Source organism: Phyllobates terribilis, unplaced genomic scaffold (genome assembly GCF_046119375.1).
Source record: "Phyllobates terribilis strain yellow unplaced genomic scaffold, ASM4611937v1 Scaffold_11__3_contigs__length_659146591, whole genome shotgun sequence".
In the NCBI taxonomy this organism is placed as follows: Eukaryota; Metazoa; Chordata; class Amphibia; order Anura; family Dendrobatidae; genus Phyllobates; species Phyllobates terribilis.
The window spans coordinates 601,782,697-601,804,716 of NW_027362771.1; the positions used below are offsets into that span (position 1 = coordinate 601,782,697).

At 40.4% G+C, this 22,020-nt stretch overlaps 3 non-coding genes across 3 annotated transcripts; all 3 read right to left on the reverse strand.

Annotated features, from left to right (window-relative positions):
* Positions 1-1,991: 1,991 nt before the first annotated feature.
* On the reverse strand, positions 1,992-2,063 carry TRNAW-CCA (transfer RNA tryptophan (anticodon CCA)). Its single transcript has one exon. It is a non-coding gene; the product is annotated as a tRNA-Trp (tRNA).
* A 1,423-nt stretch (positions 2,064-3,486) lies between these two features.
* Positions 3,487-3,558, reverse strand: TRNAW-CCA (transfer RNA tryptophan (anticodon CCA)). The gene has a single exon. It is a non-coding gene; the product is annotated as a tRNA-Trp (tRNA).
* Positions 3,559-4,490: 932 nt separating this feature from the next.
* On the reverse strand, positions 4,491-4,562 carry TRNAG-CCC (transfer RNA glycine (anticodon CCC)). Its single transcript has one exon. It is a non-coding gene; the product is annotated as a tRNA-Gly (tRNA).
* Between the last annotated feature and the right edge of the window lie 17,458 nt (positions 4,563-22,020).

Consider the following 22,020-nt stretch of genomic DNA (forward strand, 5'->3'; position numbering starts at 1 on the left):
GAAAAAGTTGCTTGACCCTGGCGTGATTTGACCACGCAAACTTAAGATATGGAGTAAGTCGCGCTACCGTTGCGCCGCAAGATAATATGAAAAGAAACTTTCCACCCATAATTCACATGAAAAGTGTATGAAGAAATCGCGCAAATCTCGAAATTTGCTACTTTTGCTCACAGACTGAAAATGACATAAACAAGGACGAATGAACATCTTGACATTGGGAATGCAGGGTTTTCCTGTTTAAAATTTAGAGTCTAGTAAAGAACCCTTTTTTCTTATGGATTCAAAGATGACAATGCTATGATCAAAGTGAAAGGAGATCCCGACATGCCTTAAATATTCAATGTTTTGATTTGGTTTCCCGATGATTTTTCTCATCAAAGAATTGTTTGTAAGACATTAATGTATAACATTCAACTAAAAGACACTTTTTTAGTCACTGTGCTGACAGATAGCAACACAGCTTCAGTTTTAATCCAGACATGGGTTAAGTTATGAAAAAGTTTTTTGACCCTGATGTGATTTGAACACGCAACCTTCTGATCGGGAGTCAGAGGCGCTACCGTTGCGCCATGAGGTCATTCCACCCATAATATAACTCACTTAAAAAGTGCATGAAGAAATCGTGGCACACCTTCTCGAAATTTGCTACTTTTACTTACAGACTGAAAAAGACATAAACAAGGATGAATGAACATCTTCATATTGAGAATGCAGGGTTTTCCAGTTTAAAATTTAGAATCCAGTAAAAAACCCTTTTTTCTTATGGATTCAAAGATGACAATGCTGTGATCAAAGTGAAAAGATATCCCGAAATGCATAAATATTAAATGATTTGATTTCGTTTCACGATGATTTTTCTCATGAAAGAATTGTTTATAAGATATTAATCTATAACATTCAATTAAAAGACACTTTTTTAGACACTGCGCTGACAGATAGCAACACAGTTTCAATTTTAATCCAGACATGGGTTAAGTAATGAAAAAGTTGCTTGATCCTCGCGTGATTTGAACACGCAACCTTCTGATCTGGATTCAGATGGGTTACCGCTGCACCACAAGATCATACGAAAAGAAACTTTCCGCCCATAATTCACTTAAAAAGAGCATGAAGAAATCGTGGCACACCTTCTCGAAATTTGCTACTTTTACTTACAGACTGAAAAAGACATAGACAAGGACGAATGAATATCTTTTTATTGGGAATGGAGGGTTTTCCAGTTTAAAATTTAGAGTCTAGTAAAGAACCCTTTTTTCTTATGGATTCAAAGATGACAATGCTATGATCAAAGTGAAAGGAAATCCCGACATGCCTTAAATATTCAATGTTTTGATTTCGCTTCCCTATGATTTTTCTCATCAAATAATTGTTTATAAGATATTAATTTATAACATTCAACTAAAAAATACTTTTTCAGACACTTTGCTGACAAACAGCAACACAGCTTCAATTTTAATCCAGACATGGGTTAAAATAAGAATAAGTTTTTTGACCCCGACGTGATTTAAACACTCTACCTTCTGATCAGGAGTCAGACGCGCTACCTTTGCGCCACGCGGTGATATGAAAAGAAACTTTCCGCCCATAATATCACTCACTTAAAAATTGCATGAAGAAATCGTGGAACACCTTCTTGAAATTTGCTACTTTTACTTACAGACTGAAAAAGACATAAACAAGGATGAATGAACATCTTGATATTTTGAATGCAGGGATTTCCAGTTTAAAATTTAGAATCTATTAATGAACCCTTTTTTCTTATGGTTTCAAAGATGACAATGCTATGATCAAAGTGAAAAGAGATCCCGAAATGCATTAAATATTCAATGTTTTGATTTCGTTTCACGATGATTTTTCTCATCAAAGAATTGTTTATAAGATATTAATCTATAACATTCAACTAAAAGACACTTTTTTAGACACTGCGCTGACAGATAGCAACACAGTTTCAGTTTAAATCCAGACATGGGTTAAGTAATGAACAAGTTGCTTGAACCTGGCGTGATTTGAACACGCAATCTTCTGATCTGGAGTCAGACGCGTTACCGTTGCACCACAAAATCATATGAAAAAAAACTTTCCGCCCATAATTCACTTAAAAAGTGCATGAAGAAATCATGCACACCTTCTCGAAATTTGCTACTTTTACTTACAGACTAAAAAAGACATAAACAAGGACGAATCAATATCTTGGTATTGGGAATGGAGGGTTTTCCAGTTTAAAATTTAGAGTCTAGTAAAGAACCCTTTTTTCTTATGAATTCAAAGATGACAATGCTATGATCAAAGTGAAAGGAGATCCCGACATGTCTTAAATATTCAGTGTTTTGATTTTGCTCCCTGATTATTTTTCTCATCAAATAATTGTTTATAAGATATTAATCTATAACATTAAACTAAAATACACTTTTTCAGACACTGTGCTGACAGATAGCAACACAGCTTCAAGTTTAATCCAGACATAGGTTAAGTTATGAAAAAGTATTTTGACCTCAACATGATTTGAACACGCAACCTTCTGATATGGAGTCAGAAGCTCTACTGTTGCTCCACAAGATAATATGAAAAGAATCTTTCCGCCCATAATATAAATCACTTAAAAATTGCATGAAGAAATCGTGGTATACTTTCTCAAAATTTGCTACTTTTACTTACAGACTGAAAAAGACATAAACAAGGATGAATGAACATCTTGATATTGGGAATGAAGGGATTTCCAGTTTAAAATTTAGAATCTATTAATAAACCCTTTTTTCTTATGGTTTCAAAGATGACAATGCTATGATCAAAGTGAAAAGAGATCCCGAAATGCATTAAATATTCAATGTTTTGATTTCGTTTCACGATGATTTTTCTCATGAAAGAATTGTTTATAAGATATTAATCTATAACATTCAACTAAAAGACACTTTTTTAGACACTGCGCTGACAGATAGCAACACAGTTTCAATTTTAATCCAGACATGGGTTAAGTAATGAAAAAGTTGCTTGACCCTGGCGTGATCTGAACACACAACCTTCTGATCAGGAGTCAGACACGTTAAGGTTGCACCACAAGATCATACGAAAAGAAACTTTCCGCCCATAATTCACTTAAAAAGTGCATGAAGAAATAGTGGCACACCTTCTCGAAATTTGCTACTTTTACTAACAGACTGAAAAAGACATAAACAAGGACGAATGAATATTTTAGTATTGGGAATGGAGGGTTTTCCAGTTTAAAATTTAGAGTCTAGTAAAGAACCCTTTTTTCTTATGGATTCAAAGATGACAATGCTATGATCAATGTGAAAAGAAATCCCAACGTGCCTTAAATATTCAATGTTTTGATTTCGCTTCCCTATGATTTTTCTCATAAAATAATTGTTTATAAGATATTAATCTATAACATTCAACTGAAAGACACTTTTGCACACACTGTGCTGACAGATAGCAACACAGCTTCAATTTTAATCCAGACATCGGTTAAGTTATGAATAAGTTTTTTGACCCCGACGTGATTTGAACACGCAACCTTCTGATGTGGAGTCAGACACGCTACCGTTGCGCCACGAGGTCATATGAGTAGAAATTTTCCACCCATAATATAACTCACTTAAAAATTGCATGAAGAATTCGTGGCACACCTTCTCGAAATTTGCTACTTTTACTTACAGACTGAAAAAGACATAAACAAGGACGAATGAACATCTTGATTTAGTGAATGCAGGGATTTCTAGTTTAAAATTTAGAATCTATTAATGAACCCTTTTTTGTTATGGTTTCAAAGATGACAATGCTATGATTAAAGTGAAAAGACATACCGAAATGCATTAAATATTCAATGTTTTGATTTCGTTTCACGATGAATTTTCTCATCAAAGAATTGTTTATAAGATATTAATCTATAACATTCAAATAAAAAACACTTTTTTAGACACTGCACTGACAGATAGCAACACAGTTTCAATTTTAATCCAGACATGGGTTAAGTAATGAAAGAGTTGCTTGACCCTGGTATGATTTGAACACGCAACCTTTGGATCTGGAGTAAGATGTGCTACCATTGCGCCACAAGGTCATATAAAAAGAATGTTTCCGCCCATAATATAACTCACTTAAAAATTGCATGAAGAAATCGTGGCACACTTTCTCGAAATTTGCTACTTTTACTTACAGACTGAAAAAGACATAAACAAGGATGAATGAACATCTTGATATTGGGAATGCAGGGATTTCCAGTTTAAAATTTAGAATCTATTAATAAACCCTTTATTCTTATGGTTTCAAAGATGACAATGCTATGATCAAAGTTAAAAGAGATCCAAAAATGCATTAAATATTCAATGTTTTGATTTCGTTTCACAATGATTTTTCTCATGAAAGAATTGTTTATAAGATATTAATCTATAACATTCAACTAAAAGACACTTTTTTAGACACTGCGCTGACAGATAGCAACACAGTTTCAATTTTAATCCAGACATGGGTTAAGTGATGAAAAAGTTGCTTGACCCTGGCGTGATTTGAACACGCAACCTTCTGATCGGGAGTCAGACGCGTTACCGTTGCACCACAAGATCATATGAAACAAAACTTTCCGCCCATAATTCACTTAAAAAGTGCATGAAGAAATTGTGCACACCTTCTCGAAATTTTCTACTTTTACTTACAGACTGAAAAAGACATAAACAAGGACGAATGAATATCTTGGTATTGGGAATGGAGGGTTTTCCAGTTTAAAATTTAGAGTCTAGTAAAGAACCCTTTTTTCTTATGGATTCAAAGATGACAATGCTATGATCAAAGTGAAAGGAGATCCCGACGTGCCTTAAATATTCAATGTTTTGATTTTGCTTCCTGATTATTTTTCTCATCAAATAATTGTTTATGACATATTAATCTATAACATTCAGCTAAAAGACACTTTTTCAGACACTGTGCAGACAGATAGCAACACAGCTTCAATTTTAATCCAGACATGGGTTAAGTTATAAAAAAGTATTTTGACCTCGACATGATTTGATCACGCAACCTTCCGATAAGAAGTCAGACGCGCTACCGTTGCTCCACAAAGTCATATGAAAAGAAACTTTCCGCCCATAATATAACTCACTTAAAAATTGCATGAAGAAATCGTGGCACACCTTCTCGAAATTTGCTACTTTTACTTACAGACTGAAAAAGACATAAACAAGGATGAATGAACATCTTGATATTGGGAATGCAGGAATTTAAAGTTTAAAATTTAGAATCTATTAATGAACCATTTTTTCTTATGGATTCAAAGATGACAATGCTATGATCAAAGTGAAAAAAGATCCCGAAATGAATTAAATATTCAATGTTTTGATTTCGTTTCACGATGATTTTTCTCATGAAAGAATTGTTTATAAGATATTAATCTATAACATTCAACTAAAAGACACTTTTTTAGACACTGCGCTGACAGATAGCAACACAGTTTCAATTTTAATCCAGACATGGGTTAAGTAGTGAAAAAGTTGCTTGACCCTGGCATGATTTGAACACGCAACCTTCTGATCGGGAGTCATACGCGTTACCGTTGCACCACAAGATCATATGAAACAAAACTTTCCGCCCATAATTCACTTAAAAAGTGCATGAAGAAATCGTGGATAGTTTTGAGCCACCCCCGTAGTGTTCGAGTTCGGTTCGGTTCGTCGAACACCTTCGAACACCGTTAAAACCAATGGCAGGCAAACAAAAACACATAGAAACTCATAGAAAACACCTTCAGAGGTGTCCAAAAGCTGACAAACTGCTCAGAAGACACAACTAACACATGGAAAAGTGACAAGTACATATAGTCATGCAAAAAGAAAAGAGGTGGAGGAGTAAAAGGAGGGGGAGACACAGATATAGGCATGTCATGCCCTTCTAAAATCCAAAAAGTGAGAAACCGACACGGCCAGTCCGTTCCTGCCCGTGCCACCTCTATGTCGCCGGGTTTGTGCCAGAGCCGCGGTGGACCCTGACGGCCAGCCCCCCTCTCCCAATACTGGTGCCTGTCCGCCGGTGGGTCGAGGCCCCCCACGGTGGGTTTGGGAGTAACATCTGCAGAAGAAAGACCATCTTCCAGCCAAACTAAGATGTCGACTTCTTTTCGTGGACAATGTGATACGATCCCATTCTTACGGACATGCCCATCGCTACAAATTCTAGATGAGGCACAAAAACAGCAGGTGCTTCAACGGATATCAAGTGCTCCTTCAAGTGGGCTCTCCATCACATCAATTTCAACATCACAAATACTCCAGTCCTCAGAGGTGTCACCCCAATCGCACTTGCTTCCTCACAGCTCCCAAGTCTCCAGCTGCCCGTCTGAGTATGGGGTAACACAGATGGTTGAGTCTGCACAGCTGTTTACTCATACTATAGCCTGGGAAACAGAGGTCTGCTCCAGAGCTTCTGTTAATCCAGATGAGGAAATGATCTGATCTGATGCCAAGAATCTTTATAAGTCGGATCCAGGACCAGATGAAGAAGGTTCTGAGCATAATGTAGACCCTTGTTCCCAAACTGTAACTCCTGTTGGTGGAGACAATGATGAAGACGATGATGAGACTCAAATACCTGATTGGAGCGACAACTTGACTTTTCGGTCAGGGCAGGAAGAGGTTGGCTCTGAGGACGACGGGTGTGATAACACACAGCGTGATGATGACGAGGTTGGAGATCCCACTTACTGTCAACCCACAGTCAGCCAGTCCATGAGGTCAGCAGAGGAGGTGGAGGAGGATGTGACTAGCCCTGGGGATGGGGATGACTCGGTACCCGGTAATTTGCCTGGCCTTGGGGATGTCGCGGTGGTCGGCTCCCTGGCCCGTACCCTGGGGTCTCTCTTTAAAAGAGTGGATAATTGTTAATTTTATAAGAGTTCATGACGCCACCTGTGGTATCTGGTGACAAGCACCAGCGTTGCAGCAGTCCACTGAGGCCGGTGATAAGGCAGCTCGATGGTATAGCTCCCCACAGGTGGAGCTACGTCTCAGGGCAGCGTATGCAGGGGGAATGCAGGACAGGCGAGACCCAGCTGGGTCAGAGCAAGAACGGGAACGGACACGGTAGTCACTTCAGTACCTTTTACTGGTGGAAATTCAGGCACATCCCGGAGCACTGTAGGGTGAAGGGTGCATATCAGGATCCTCCCCAATGATCGGGTGTAGGGCCTCCTGTTTCTTGCCTCTGCGTAGTAAGTTTCTGACCTGCCTGGAGCTAGGCCTAACTTTGTCTCTGTCCTGCGCTGGCTGACCTTGTGGTAGGGCCTTCTCTTGGAGTTCACGCTCCCAGTATGCGGGGCCTAAGCATCTCCTGGCTCTGTTACATATCAGCACCTTAGCGATCCTGGGACTTGTAGTTCTCCAGGGATTCCTGTTATGCCTTACTGGGTCATAGAGATACCGGTAAGCTCGGATCCTGTGTCCGGTAAATGCTTCGGGGTGAGCAGGTTAAGCTCCTCTGCCCCTTATGTAGTAACTCGCCTCTCGCCTTTGGCCTACTCGGGCCCTCACTAGGCTATACACATTAACGGCAGCTTGCCGCGCTTCACTGATATTACGGCACCGGCACACCTTAAGCTCTATCTAGGCTCCCTGAATCTAGCAAGCAGGAGCCTCGTGCTTCACTGCTGAACTATTAACTGCGTTCTCTAGACTAGACTGAGCTCCACTGCAGACTGACCTCTCTTAGGCTTCTCTACTGCAGGAACTCTTCAGAGGAACTGAACTGCCTAGCTCCACCTTGCCTATTTATATCCCTAACGGGCTCCCTCTGCTGGTCTGAGGTGGAAGGTGGAGATGTGTGAATGTTTATGGGGGCCTCTTGTGGAGGATTCCATCAATGCACTCTTCTAGGATCTGTGATACCAAGGGCAGGGGGGCATCACAGATGCTATTGACGATGAGGTTAGGTTGCGCCTTCCTGAACAGAGACGGAGTACTGGAAGCACGTCAACAACTGCATCCTCAACCACAACTCTGCCTCTGACCACAAGTTGTAGTGTCTCTTCAGGTCACATGGGCTCTAAGCCTTGCATAGCCTGGGCATTTATTCAGATCGATAAGGATGACCGAACTCGTGTTATCTGTAATATTTGTCAGCAAAAGCTAAGTAGAGGCCAAAAAATCCATAGTTTGAGTACTTCATGCATGTACCGTCACATGGATATGAAGCATAAGTTGCAGTGGGAAGCTCACTGTGCTACAATGCGGCCTAGCCGGCTGGGCCAACCACCGTCTGCCCCATCTTGTGCATCCGCAGCCTCTTCATCCTCTGTGATTGGGGGGACAGCAGTCACACATGTTTTGGGACGCAGACATGCCACCTCTTTACCCGCAACAGCCAGTGTGATCGGCAGGTCGTCAGTTCATTGGGAAGTGGAAACACCTGCTAGTGTTGAGCGCTCTCCGACATCGAGAGCACCACCTTTGGATCAAGGCAACCTAACATGTCCGCCTGCATCTTCCTCACAGACCAGCAGTTTGCCGGGGACACCCTACTCAACACCGTCTAAGCACAACAGCCAGCCCTCGGTCCCTCAGATGTGGAAAAGTAAAAGACCATTTCCTCCTAGCCATGAGAAAGCTGTGAGGTTGAATTTCACCATCTGCAAGCTGTTGGCTACAGAAATGCTGCCTTTCCACCTGGAGGACACAGAGGATTTTCAAGACCTTATGTCCGTCACAGTGCCCCAGTACCAGATGCCCAGTCGGCACTACTTCTCAAAGAAAAGTGTGCCTGTGCTCCACTAGCATGTCGCACACAACATCACCGCTTCTTTGAGAAACTCTGTGTGTGACAGGGTGCACTTCACCACAGACACTTGGACGAGAAGGCATGGACAGGGGCGTTACATGTCGCTGACTGGGCACTGGGTAACTATGGTGACAGCAGGACAAGGGGCTGCTGTCCAAGTCTTACCTTCCCCACGAGTTGTGCGTCAATCCTCTTTATCTCGAAGTTCCTCCACTGCTTCTGCCTCCTCAACCTCCTCTCGGTCCTCCACCTGCACCCAAAGCCTGTCTGGTAATGCCACCTGCTTTCTAACTGCGCAGAAGGAATCCTGCACACCTCCTTACTATGCTGGCAGCAGGGCTCAACGGCATCAGTGTTTACTTTGAAATGTCTGGGAAATGTGAGTCACACAGCTGAGGAGTTGTGGTCAGCTCTGGAGACCCAGTTTCATGAAAGGTTGTCTCCACTGGACCTGCAACAAGGGAAGGCCATGTGCGACAATGCTGCAAACCTGGGTGCGGCACTTCGCCGGGGCAATGTCACACACGTGCCTTGTATGGCTCACGTGTTGAACCTGGTTGTCCAGCAATTTTTAGCCCACTATCCCGGACTAGATGGCTTTCTGCAGAGGGCACGGTCGCTGTGTGCTCACTTCCGCCGTTCGCATCCCGCAGTTCAACGACTTACATCTCTACAGAAGTCGTTGGGCCTGCCAGTTCACCGGCTGAAATGCGATGTGCCGACACGGTGGAATTCAACTCTGCACATGTTGCAGCGACTGTGGCAGCACTGACAAGCCCTGGTGCAATACGTTCTGACGTATAGCCTGGGCCAATGTGATCCAGAGGTGGGGCAAATCACGCTGCAGGAGTGGTCTCAGATCAGGGACCTATGAAGTTGATGCGCCCCCTGGGCCATGGGGTACCCTGAGCAGGGCCGGTAGACGCTGGGGGTTGTAGTCACTGTGGCGGTGACCCAGTCCATGACCCAGGGCGGTCAATCCAAGGGTAATTTGTATATATGGATTTTATAATGTCTGACTACGCCACCTGTGGAGTGCGGCCAAAGGGGCCGCCGCTGCGGAACAGTCCTCTGAAGCTGGTGGTTTTGCAGCAACGGTATTATTACTCACCACAGGAAGAGTGTAGCTTCAGGGCAGTGTGGGTGGATGATGGTGGTTGTAGTGCAGGGAGTCAGTAATGAACACAGAGTCCGTGTGATGCCGTCTCAAGATATTACTCACAGTTGTTGTAGTCCAGATTACAGGTAACAGAGCAATCTCCCCCGTCGTGCTGTGCATACTCAGTGAGGGGCTCAGTCCACCCCCAGAAAGCTCTGGAGTACTTAGCAGGACCCCCTTCTGTGTGTCCTTTCTCTGGCCTTCTCCCTGCACCTCACACCCAGTGACACTTCTATCCGGTATCCTTGGGCCTTGGCGGGTGACGTGTGTTCCGTCCCCTGGGTCCTATGTGGCTACCTTCTTAGTGAGATTGGTGTGGACTTTGGCCTGCAGTACATGAAATGCAGCAGCCTCCGGTTTCTAGTTGAGACTTGCTGTTTCTCCGCTAGTTGAGGGATTGGTTCCTCTTATCTGGCCTGACCCCTCTACCTCCTGGTAGCAGCGGGAGTACGGGTGGCCTTCTGCACGGCCCATAGCCGTAGGGTCCCTTTGGTTCCTGGAGCCTTCCAGCTCCCCCTCCTCTCTTCTCTCCTTCAGTCCTGGGCCTCCCAGGCTAGGCCCGCCTCCGGAGCAGAGCTCATGCCTAGTCTCTGCACCTGTCACTTTTCCTCCTCTGTCTGGCTTGCTCTTTCTAAGATGGCTTCCTATTTATACTCTCCTTGTCATGTGCTCCCCTAAGCACCCACTACATAGGACCCTCAAACCAGCTAGGGACCTGGGACTGTGCTCTCCCTTAGGAGCAATCTCGCCCTACCCCCACTGCGGGTATGTGTTGGATGCAGGAGTTAGGGTCCCGAGCCATATGCCTTCCTTACCTGAGGGTGAGATACCACACCTCTGGGTGAGATGCAGTAACTCTGTGGCGACTGAACCCTCAGGGGCGCCACACACCCTTCTGCACAGTTTTGAAATGGCGACGAAGATGTTTAGTGCTGACGACGATGCCATTATCAGCATGACTATTCCGGTGATTTACATGCTGGAGCACACATTAAACAGAATTCAGAGTCAGGTGGTGGGACAAGAGGAGGTGGAGGAAGTAGAGGAGGAGTCGTATGGGGAAGGGATAACATCTCCAAGGTCCAGACGGTTGGCAGCACCAAGGCGGCAGGCATGGGAGGGTGGGGGAGAGGGATTAACCAGGGCGCATGGTAGCAGCCAAACTGTTGAGGAAGGTGCAGGAGCCGAGGAAGAAGTGGAGGACGAACTGGCGATGGGCATGGAAGACTCATCAGATGAGGGAGACCTTGATCACATTTCTGTTGTGCGAGGTTGGAGGGAGAGGGCAGAGGAAGGAAGCATGATTCTTACCTCGCTACCAACACAACAAGGACTTGGTCCTTCTGGATGCGCAAGACACATGAGTGCCTTCTTGCTGCACTACCTCCAACATGACCCCCGGATTGTCAGAATTCAAAGTAATCCCGACTACTGGGTTGCCACACTCTTAGATCCCCGGTACAAAATTATATTTGCCGAAATAATTCCTGCCATAAAAAGGTATTGACGAATGCAGGAGTATCTGCAGATGCTGTTGCTGAATCTTACATGTGCTTTTCCACAAAACACCAGTGGTGCACGTAGTGAATCTCACAGTTCTAACTTGCAGCATGCCCTGGGTCCCCACTCCGGCAAGTTGGCCAACAAGTGTAACTCTCCAACATGTCCTTTCTATTTCCAGGCCACGGAGGATCCAGCGTACTCGTATGCAGGACTCTGACTCCCACCCATCACTCTTAACGCTTGTTCCACTCCGTCCTGGAGTCCTGACAGGAATATGTCCAGTCCAATATCTATTAAGTGAACACCGTCGGGCCGTATGAGGCCTGCTTTATCTCCTTCCAGTTGTCGGTGTCGTATCACTACACCGCCTCTGTCTCTTCTAAATTTTGCCATCCGAATATTTATTACCCGCCTTGTCCATTCAATGGCCGTGATGTCTCGCGCACCTTGCCATATCGCTATCGGCACAATCTCTGACCATACTATAGCTAATTTTGTGAAAAAATCTCTGAAGCGCTCAGTGTCTAATTTCATTATTGCCATTAGTTATGCGCTCTTGTGATGACCTAGGTTGTTTCCTCCGGCCTGTATAACTAAGATGACCGGACCTCTTGCCTCTCTCCCTACCTTGATTACCTCCATTAGTACCTGTGGACATAGCAGGCCTCTAATACCTCTCCAGTTGAAATATGTGATATGAAACTCTAATTTCCTCCCGCCTGGGCGGACTTTCGCCCTTTTTTGTGCCCAATATATATACGAGTGGCCTATCACTCACACTGTTGGCTTAGCGTCACCTGTAAAAGAAACAAACCACGTTAGGATAACAAGTCCGGTCTTATGTATCTCACCAAACACGTGGATCGCCATCTCCCTATCCTCTGAACTTCCGTTTCTGACAGTCCTGCTCTTGCTGCTTCCGTGGCCGCACCTATGCGGAATGAGTGTGTCCTGTAATCTTTGGGGTGGTTCCCTGCCGATGTTATGCATTTATTAAATATAGCTTGGAACAGGTATCTTGATAATGGCGTTCCATCAATGTGTGATAGGAAGAAATTACTTTGTGATCTGATGGTTAGATATGTTTTTACTATTGTTACCCGACTCAGTGTACCGTTTGTGGGTTGTAGAAGTACCCAAGTACCCCTGCCCGCTGGAACCATTTTCGATTGGTGTATGCGTAGACGTATTGCATTATTGGCTATGACTACGTCCTGGTGTAATAAGCCTCCACTGGTGGTAATTTTGGATTGAGGGACTAATTCGCTTATACATAGCGCCCCGAAGAAGGCGATCACAAATGCATTAGACATTAGTGTTGCTTCAAATTGTGAGTGTCATGTTAATGGTGTTAGGGATAAGATGTGAGAAATCAGTTTTAGTGACACGGGACGGGACGTCTACATTCCTGACTTGGCTGACCCCTTTTCCACCCTTTTATGCATTGTCTGATGATGAATCTTTGTCACATCTCAACAATTCAGTAATTGGAAGTGAAATGCTACTCCGGTCAGACACCGCTGCGCTGACGCCCCTGATATGCCCCTCATCATTAGCTGGTGGAGAAATTCTATGGTGACTTGTGATCTGGCTTGTTCACATTGGTCAACCCGTCTGCCTGCTACTAGTCGTGTCCACTCTTCCCATGCCTTACCGTATGCTTGCCACGTTGACGGGGCAACTGACGCTCTGATTAATGGCATCAACTATTCGCCACTAGATCCCATAGGGAGGGTGGGCAACTGTTGCCCGATGGGTGGGTGTTGTGGAAGAGCTCTGTGAAAATCTGCCAATTGAATTGTTATAAAGCGTTAGCAGCAGCTTTATACCCCTCAGCATAGCGGCTAGCGCGGACCCATACATTGTGTTTTAGGCACAGGAATGCTAGCCTGCGTAGTAGGCCTAGCACTGGGAAAGACGATGATGCCTTCTTATTAATGCAGTGCGCTAGGCTGGTGTTTTGTGTTATGAAGCGTATATTATTGTTAGCCAGGCGCGCGCCCCATATTTCTATTGCTATCACTATTGGGAAAAATTATTTTCAGGGCTAGATGCAGCTAAAAATTATTTTTAATTTCAAAGCTGGTGGAGCTTGGTATAGATGGCCTAATACAATGAGTCCCACACACTGCTAGAAGTCCAACCTGATGGAGGTCAGTATAGATGGACTAATAGAGAAAGTCCCACACACTGCTAGAAGGCCAAATATTTTTTCAAAGCTAGATGCAGATAAAAAATATTTTTAATTTGCAACCTGATGGAGGTCAGTATAGATCGACTAATAGACCAAGTCCCACACACTGCTAGAAGCCCAAATATTTTTTCAGAGCTAGATGCAGATAACAAATATTTTGAATTTGCAACCTGATGGAGGTCAGTATAGATGGACTACTAGAACAAGTCCCACACACTGCTAGAAGCCCAAATATTTTTTCAGAGGTAGATGCAGAATAAAATTATATTGAATTTGCAACCTGGTGTAGGTTAGTATAGATGGACTAATAGAACAAGTCCCACACACGGCTAGAAGCCCAAATATTTTTTCAGAGCTAGATGCAGAAAAAAATGATATTCAATTTGCAACCTGATGGAGGTCAGTGTAGATGGACTAATAGACCAAGTCCCACACACTGCTAGAAGCCCAAATATTTTTTCAGAAGTAGATGCAGAAAAAAAGTATATTCAATTTGCAACCTGATGGAGGTCAGTATAGATGGACTAATAGAACAAGTCCCACACACTGCTAGAAGCCCAAATTTTTTTTCAGAGGTAGATGCATAAAAAAATGAAATTCAGTTTGCAACCTGATGGAGGTCAGTATAGATGGACTAATAGAACAAGCCCCACACACTGCTAGAAGCCCAAATATTTTTTCAGAGCTAGATGCAGAAAAAAATTATATTCAGTTTGCAACATGATGGAGATCAGTATAGATGGACTAATAGAACAAGTCCCACACACTGCTAGAAGCTCAAATATTTTTCCAGAGCTAGATCCAGATAAAAATTATTTTTAATTTGCAGTCTGATGGAGGTCAGTATAGATGGACTAATAGACCAAGTCCCACACACTGTTAGAAGCCCAAACATTTTTTCAGAAGTAGATGCAGAAAACAATGATATTCAATTTGCAACCTGATGGAGGTCAGTATATATGGACTAATAGAACAAGTCCCACACACTGCTAGAAGCCCAAATTTTTTTTCAGAGGTAGATGCAGAAAAAAATTATATTCAATTTGCAACCTGATGGAGGTCAGTATAGATGGACTAATAGAACAAGTCCCACACACTGTTAGAAGGCCAAATATTTTTTCAGAGCTAGATGCAGAAAAAAATTATATTCAGTTTGCAACCTGATGGAGGTCAGTATAGATGGACTAATAGAACAAGTCCCACACAGAGCTAGAAGCCCAAATATTTTTTCAGAGGTAGATGCAGATAAAAATTATTTTTAATTTGCAGCCTGATGGAGGTCAGTATAGATGGACTAATAGAGAAAGTCCCACACACTGCTAGAAGGCCAAATATTTTTTCAGAGCTAGATGCAGACAATAAATATTTTTAATTTGCAACCTGATGGAGGTCAGTATAGATGGACTAATAGAGAAAGTCCCACACACTGCTAGAAGGCCAAATATTTTTTCAGAGCTAGATGCAGATATAAATTATTTTTAATTTGCAACCTGATGGAGGTCAGTATAGATGGACTAATAGAGAAAGTCCAACACACTGCTAGAAGGCCAAATATTTTTTCAGAACTAGATGCAGAAAAAAATTATATTCAGTTTGCAACCTGATGGAGGTCAGTATAGATGGACTAATAGACCAAGTCCCACACACTGCTAGAAGGCCAAATATTTTTTCAGAGCTAGATGCAGACAAAAAATTATTTTGAATTTGCAAGCTGATGGAGGTCAGTATAGATGGACTAATAGAGAAAGTCCCACACACTGCTAGAAGGCCAAATATTTTTTCAGAGCTAGATGCAGATAAATATTATTTTAAAATTGCAACCTGATCCCGACGTGCCTTAAATATTCAATGTTTTGATTTCGTTTCACGATGATTTTTCTCATGAAAGAATGGTTTATAAAATATTAATCTATAACATTCAACTAAAAGACACTTTTTTAGACACTGCGCTGACAGATAGCAACACAGTTTCAATTTTAATCCAGACATGGGTTAAGTAATGAAAAAGTTGCTTGACCCTGGCGTGATTTGAACACGCAACCTTCTGATCTGGAGTCAGACGCGTTACCGTTGCACGACATAATCATATGAAAAGAAACTTTCCGCCCATAATTCACTTAAAAAGTGCATGAAGAAATCGTGCACACCTTCTCGAAATTTGCTACTTTTACTTACAGACTGAAAAAGACATAAACAAGGACGAATGAATATCTTGGTATTGGGAATGGAGGGTTTTCCAGTTTAAAATTTAGAGTCTAGTAAAGAACCCTTTTTTCTTATGGATTCAAAGATGACAATGCTATGATCAAAGTGAAAGGAGATCCCGACGTGCCTTAAATATTCAATGTTTTGATTTTGCTTCCTGATTATTTTTCTCATCAAATAATTGTTTATGAGATATTAATCTATAACATTCAACTAAAAGACACTTTTTCAGACACTGTGCTGACAGATAGCAACACAGCTTCAATTTTAATCCAGACATGGGTTAAGTTATGAAAAAGTATTTTGACCTCGACATGATTTGAGCACGCAATCTTCAGATCTGGAGTCAGACGCACTACCATTGCTCCACGAAGTCATATGAAAATTATCTTTCCGCCCATAATATAACTCACTTAAAAATTGCATGAAGAAATCGTGGCACACTTTCTCGAAATTTGCTACTTTTACTTACAGACTGAAAAAGACATAAACAAGGTTGAATAAACATCTTGATATTGGGAATGCAGGGATTTCCAGTTTAAAATTTATAATCTTTTAATAAACTCTTTTTTCTTATGGTTTCAAAGATGACAATGCTATGATCAAAGTGAAAAGAGATCCCGAAATGCATTAAATATTCAATGTTTTGATTTCGCTTCACGATGATTTTTCTCATGAAAGAATTGTTTATAAGATATTAATCTATAACATTCAACTAAAAGACACTTTTTTAGACACAGCGCTGACAGATAGCAACACTGTTTCAATTTTAATTCAGACATGGGTTAAGTAATGAAAAAGTTGCTTGACCATGGCGTGATTTGAACACGCAACCTTCTGATCTGGAGTTATACGCGTTACCGTTGCACCACAAAATCATACGAAAAGAAACTTTCCGCCCATAATTCACTTAAAAAGTGCATGAAGAAATCGTGGCACACCTTCTCGAAATTTGCTACTTTTACTAACAGACTGAAAAAGACATAAACAAGGACGAATGAATATCTTGATATTGGGAATGCAGGGTTTTCCAGTTTTAAATTTAGAATCTAGTAAAGAACCCATTTTTTTTATGGATTCAAAGATGACAATGCTGTGATCAAAGTGAAAGGAGATCCCAACGTGCCTCAAATATTCAATGTTTTGATTTCGCTTCCCGATGATTTTTCTCATCAAATAATTGTTTATAAGATATTAATCTATAACATTCAACTAAAAGACAATTTTTCAGACTCTGTGCTGACAGATAGCAACACAGTTTCAATTTTAATCCAGACATGGGTTAAGTTATGAAAAAGTTTTTTGACTCAGACATGATTTGAACACGCAACCTTCTGATCTGGAGTCACACGTGCTATCGTTGCGCCACAAGGTCATATGAAAAGAAACTTTCCGCCCATAATATAACTCACTTAAATAGTGCATGAAGAGCTCGTGGAACACTTTCTCGAAATTTGCTACCTTTACTTACAGACTGAAAAAGACATAAACAAGGACGAATGAACATCTTGATATTGGGAATGCAGGGTTTTCCAGTTTAAAATTTATAGTCTGGTAAAGAACCCTTTTTTCTTCTGGATTCAAAGATGACAATGCTATGATCAAAGTGAAAGGAGATCCCGATGTGACTTAAATATTCAATGCTTTGATTTCACTTCCTGATGATTTTTCTCATCAAATAATTGTTTATAAGATATTAATCTATAACATTCATCTAAAAGACACTTTTTCAGACACTGTGCTGACAGATAGCAACACAGCTTCAATTTTAATCCAGACATGGGTTAAGTTATGAAAAAGTTTTTTCACCCTGATGTGATTTGAACACGTAACCTTCTGATCTGGAAACAGACGCTCTACCATTGCGCCAGGAGGTCATATGAAAAGAAACTTTCCGCCCATAATATAACTTACTTAAAAAGTGCATGAAGAAATCGTGGCACACCTTCTCGAAATGTGCTACTTTAACTTAGAGATTGAAAAAGACATAAACAAGAACGAATGAACATCTTGATTTTGGGAATGCAGGCATTTCCAGTTTAAAATTTAGAATCTAGTAATGAACACTTTTTTCTTATGGTTTCAAAGATGACAATGCTATGATCAAAGTGAAAAGAGATCCCCAAGTGCATTAAATATTCAATGTTTTGATTTCGTTTCCCGATGATTTTTCTCATCAAAGAATTGTTTATAAGATATTAATCTATAACAATCAACTTAAAGACACTTTTTTAGACACTGTGATGACAGATAGCAACACAGTTTCAATTTTAATCCAGACATGGGTTAATTTATGAAAATGTTTTCTGTCCCCGACGTGATTCAAACACGCAATCTTCTGACCTGGAGTCAGACGCGCTACCATTGCGCCACAAGATCATATGAAAATAAACTTTCCGCCCATAATTCACATGAAAACTGTATGAAGAAATCGCGCAAATCTCGTATTTGCTACTTTTGACCACAGACTGAAAATGACATAAACAAGGACGAATGAACATCTTGATATTGGGAATGCAGGGTTTTCCTGTTTAAAATTTAGAATCTAGTAAAGAACCCTTTTTTCTTATGGATTCAAAGATGACAATGCTATGATCAAAGTGAAAAGAGATCCCTACATGCCTTAAATATTCAACGTTTTAATTTTGTTTCCCGATGATTTTTCTCATCAAATTATTGTTGATAATATATTAATCCATAACATTTAACTGAAAGACTCTTTTTTAGACACTGCTCTGACTGATAGCCACATAGTTTCCAATTTCAATTTTAATCCAGACATGGGTTAAGTTATGAAATTCTTTTTTTACCTTGACATAATTTGAACACAAAACCTTCTGATCTGGAGTCAGATGTGCTACCGTTGTGCCACAAGATCAAATGAAAAGAAACTTTCCGCCCATAATTCACATGAAAAGTGTATGAAGAAATCGAGCAAAGCTTCTCGAAATTTGCTACTTTTACTTACAGACTGAAAAAGACATAAACAAGGACGAATGAACATCTTGATATTGGGAATGCAGGGTTTTCCAGTTTAAAATTTAGAGTCTAGTAAAGAACCCTTTTTTCTTATGGATTCAAATATGACAATGCTATGATCAAAGTGAAAGGAGATCCCAACGTGTCTTAAATATTCAATGTTTTGATTTCGTTTCCCGATGATAATTCTCATCAAAGAATTGTTTGTAAGATATTAATCTATAACATTCAACTAAAAGATACTTTTTTAGACACGGTGATGACAGATAACAACACAGCTTCAATTTCAATTCAGACATGGGTTAAGTTATGAAAATGTTTTTTGATTCCGACATGATTTGAACACGCAACCTTCTGATATGGAATCAGATGCGCTACAGTTGCACCTCGAGGTCATATAAAAAGTAACTTTCCGCCCATAATATAACTCACGTGAAAAGTGCATGAAGAAATCGTGGCACACCTTCTTGAAATTTGCTACTTTTACTTACAGACTGAAAAAGACATAAACAAGGATGAATGAACATCTTGATATTGGGAATGCAGAGTTTTCCAGTTTAAAATTTAGAATCTAGTAAAGAACCCTTTTTCTTATGGATTCAAAGATGACAATGCTATGATCAAAGTGAAAAGAGATCCCGACGTGCCTTAAATATTCAACATTTTAATTTTGTTTCCTGATGATTTTTCTCATCAAAGTATTGTTGATAATATATTAATCTATAACATTTAACTAAACGACACTTTTTTAGACACTGCGCTGACAGATAGCAACAGAGTTTCAATTTTAATCCAGAAATGGGTTAAGTTATGAAAAAGTTTCTTGACCCTGGCGTGATTTGAACACCCAACCTTCTGATCTGGAGTCAGATGTGCTACCGTTGCGCCACAAGATCAAATGAAAAGAAACTTTCCGCCCAAAATTCACATGAAAAGTGTATGAAGAAATCGCGCAAAGCTTCTCGAAATTTGCTACTTTTACTTTCGGACTGAAGAAGACATAAACAAAGACGAATGAACATCTTGGTATTGGGAATGCAGGGTTTTCCAGTTTAAAATTTAGAGTCTATTAAAAAACTCTTTTTTCTTATGGATTCAAAGATGACAATGCTATGATCAAAGTGAAAGGAGATCCCAACGTGCCTTAAATATTCAATGTTTTGATTTCGCTTCCTGATGATTTTTCTCATCCAATAATTGCTTATAAGATATTAATCTATAACATTCAACTGAAAGACTCTTTTTCAGACACTGTGCTGACAGATAGCAACATAGTTTCAATTTTAATCCAGACATGGGTTAAGTTATGAAAAAATTGCTTGACCCTGGCGTGATTTGAACATGCAACCTTCTGATCTGGAGTCAGACGCGCTACCATTGCGCCACTAGATAAAATGAAAACAAGCTTTCTGCCCTTAATTCACATGAAAAGTGTATGAAGAAATCGCGCAAACCTTCTCGAAATTTGCTACTTTTACTTACAGACTGAAAAAGACATAAACAAGGACGAATGAACATCTTGATTTTGGGAATGCAGGGTTTTCCTGTTTAAAATTTAGAATCTAGTAAAGAACCCTTTTTTCTTATGGACTCAAAAATGACAATGCTATGATCAAAGTGAAAGGAGATCCCGATGTGCCTTAAATATTCAATGTTCTAATTTCGTTTCCCGATGATTATTCTCATCAAAGAATTGTTTGTAAGATATTAATCTATAACATTCAACTAAAAGACACTTTGTTAGACACTGTGATGACAGATAACAACACAGCTTCAATTTTAATCCATTCATGGGTTGTTATGAAAGTTTTTTTTGACCCTGACACGATTTAAACACGCAATCGTTTGATCTAGAGTCAGACGCACTACCGTTGCACCACGAGATCATATGAAAAGAAACTTTCCGCCCATAATATAACTCACTTACAAAAGTGCATGAAGAAATCATGGCACAACTTCTCGAAATTTGCTACTTTTACTTACAGACTGAAAAAGACATAGACAAGGATGAATGAACATCATGATATTCGGAATGCAGAGTTTTCCAGTTTAAAATGTACAATCTAGTAACGAACACTTTTTTCTTATGGATTCAAAGATGACAATGCTATGATCAAAGTGAAAAGAGATCCCAACGTGCCTTAAATATTCCATGTTTTGATTTCGCTTCCTGATTATTTTTCTCATCAAATAATTGCTTATAAGATATTAATCTATAACATTCAACTAAAAGACACTTTTTCAGACACTGTGCTAACAGATAGCAACACAGCTTCAATTTTAATCCAGACATGGGTTAAGTTATGAAGAAGTTTTTTTGACACCGACGTGATTTGACCACCCAAACTTCTGATTTGGAGTCAGATGCGCTACCGTTGTGCCACGAGGTCACAGAATAAAAACTCTCCGCCCATAATATAACTCACCTAAAAAGTGCATGAAGAAATCGTGGCACACCTTCTTGAAATTTGCTACTTTTACTTACAGACTGAAAAAGACATAAACAAGGACGAATGAACATCTTGATATTGGGAATGCAGGGTTTTCCAGTTTAAAATTTACAATCTAGTAAAGAACCATTTTTTCTTATGGATTCAAAGATGACAATAGTACGATCAAAGTGAAAAGAGATCCCGACGTGCCTTAAATATTCAACATTTTAATTTCGTTTCCCGATGATTTTTCTCATCAAAGTATTGTTGATAATATATTAATCTATAACATTTAACTAAAAGACACTTTTTTTAGTCACTGTGCTGACAGATAGCAACACAGCTTCAATTTTAATCCAGACATGGGTTAAGTTATGAAGAAGTTGCTTGACCCTGGCGTGATTTGAACACGCACCCTCCTAATCTGGAGTTAGACACGCTATTGTTGCACCACAAGATCATATGAAAAGAAACTTTCCGCCCATAATTCACATGAAAAGTGTATGAAGAAATCGCGCAAAGCTTCTCGAAATTTGCTACATTTACTTACAGACTGAAAAAGACATAAACAAGGACGAATGAACATCTTGGTATTGGGAATGCAGGGTTTTCCAGTTTAAAATTTGGATTCTAGTAAAGAACCCTTTTTTCTTATGGATTCTAAGATGACATTGCTATGATCAAAGTGAAAGGAAATCCCAACGTGCCTTAAATATTTAATGTTTTGATTTCGCTTCCTGATGATTTTTCTCATCAAATAATTGTCTACAAGATATTAATCTATAACATTC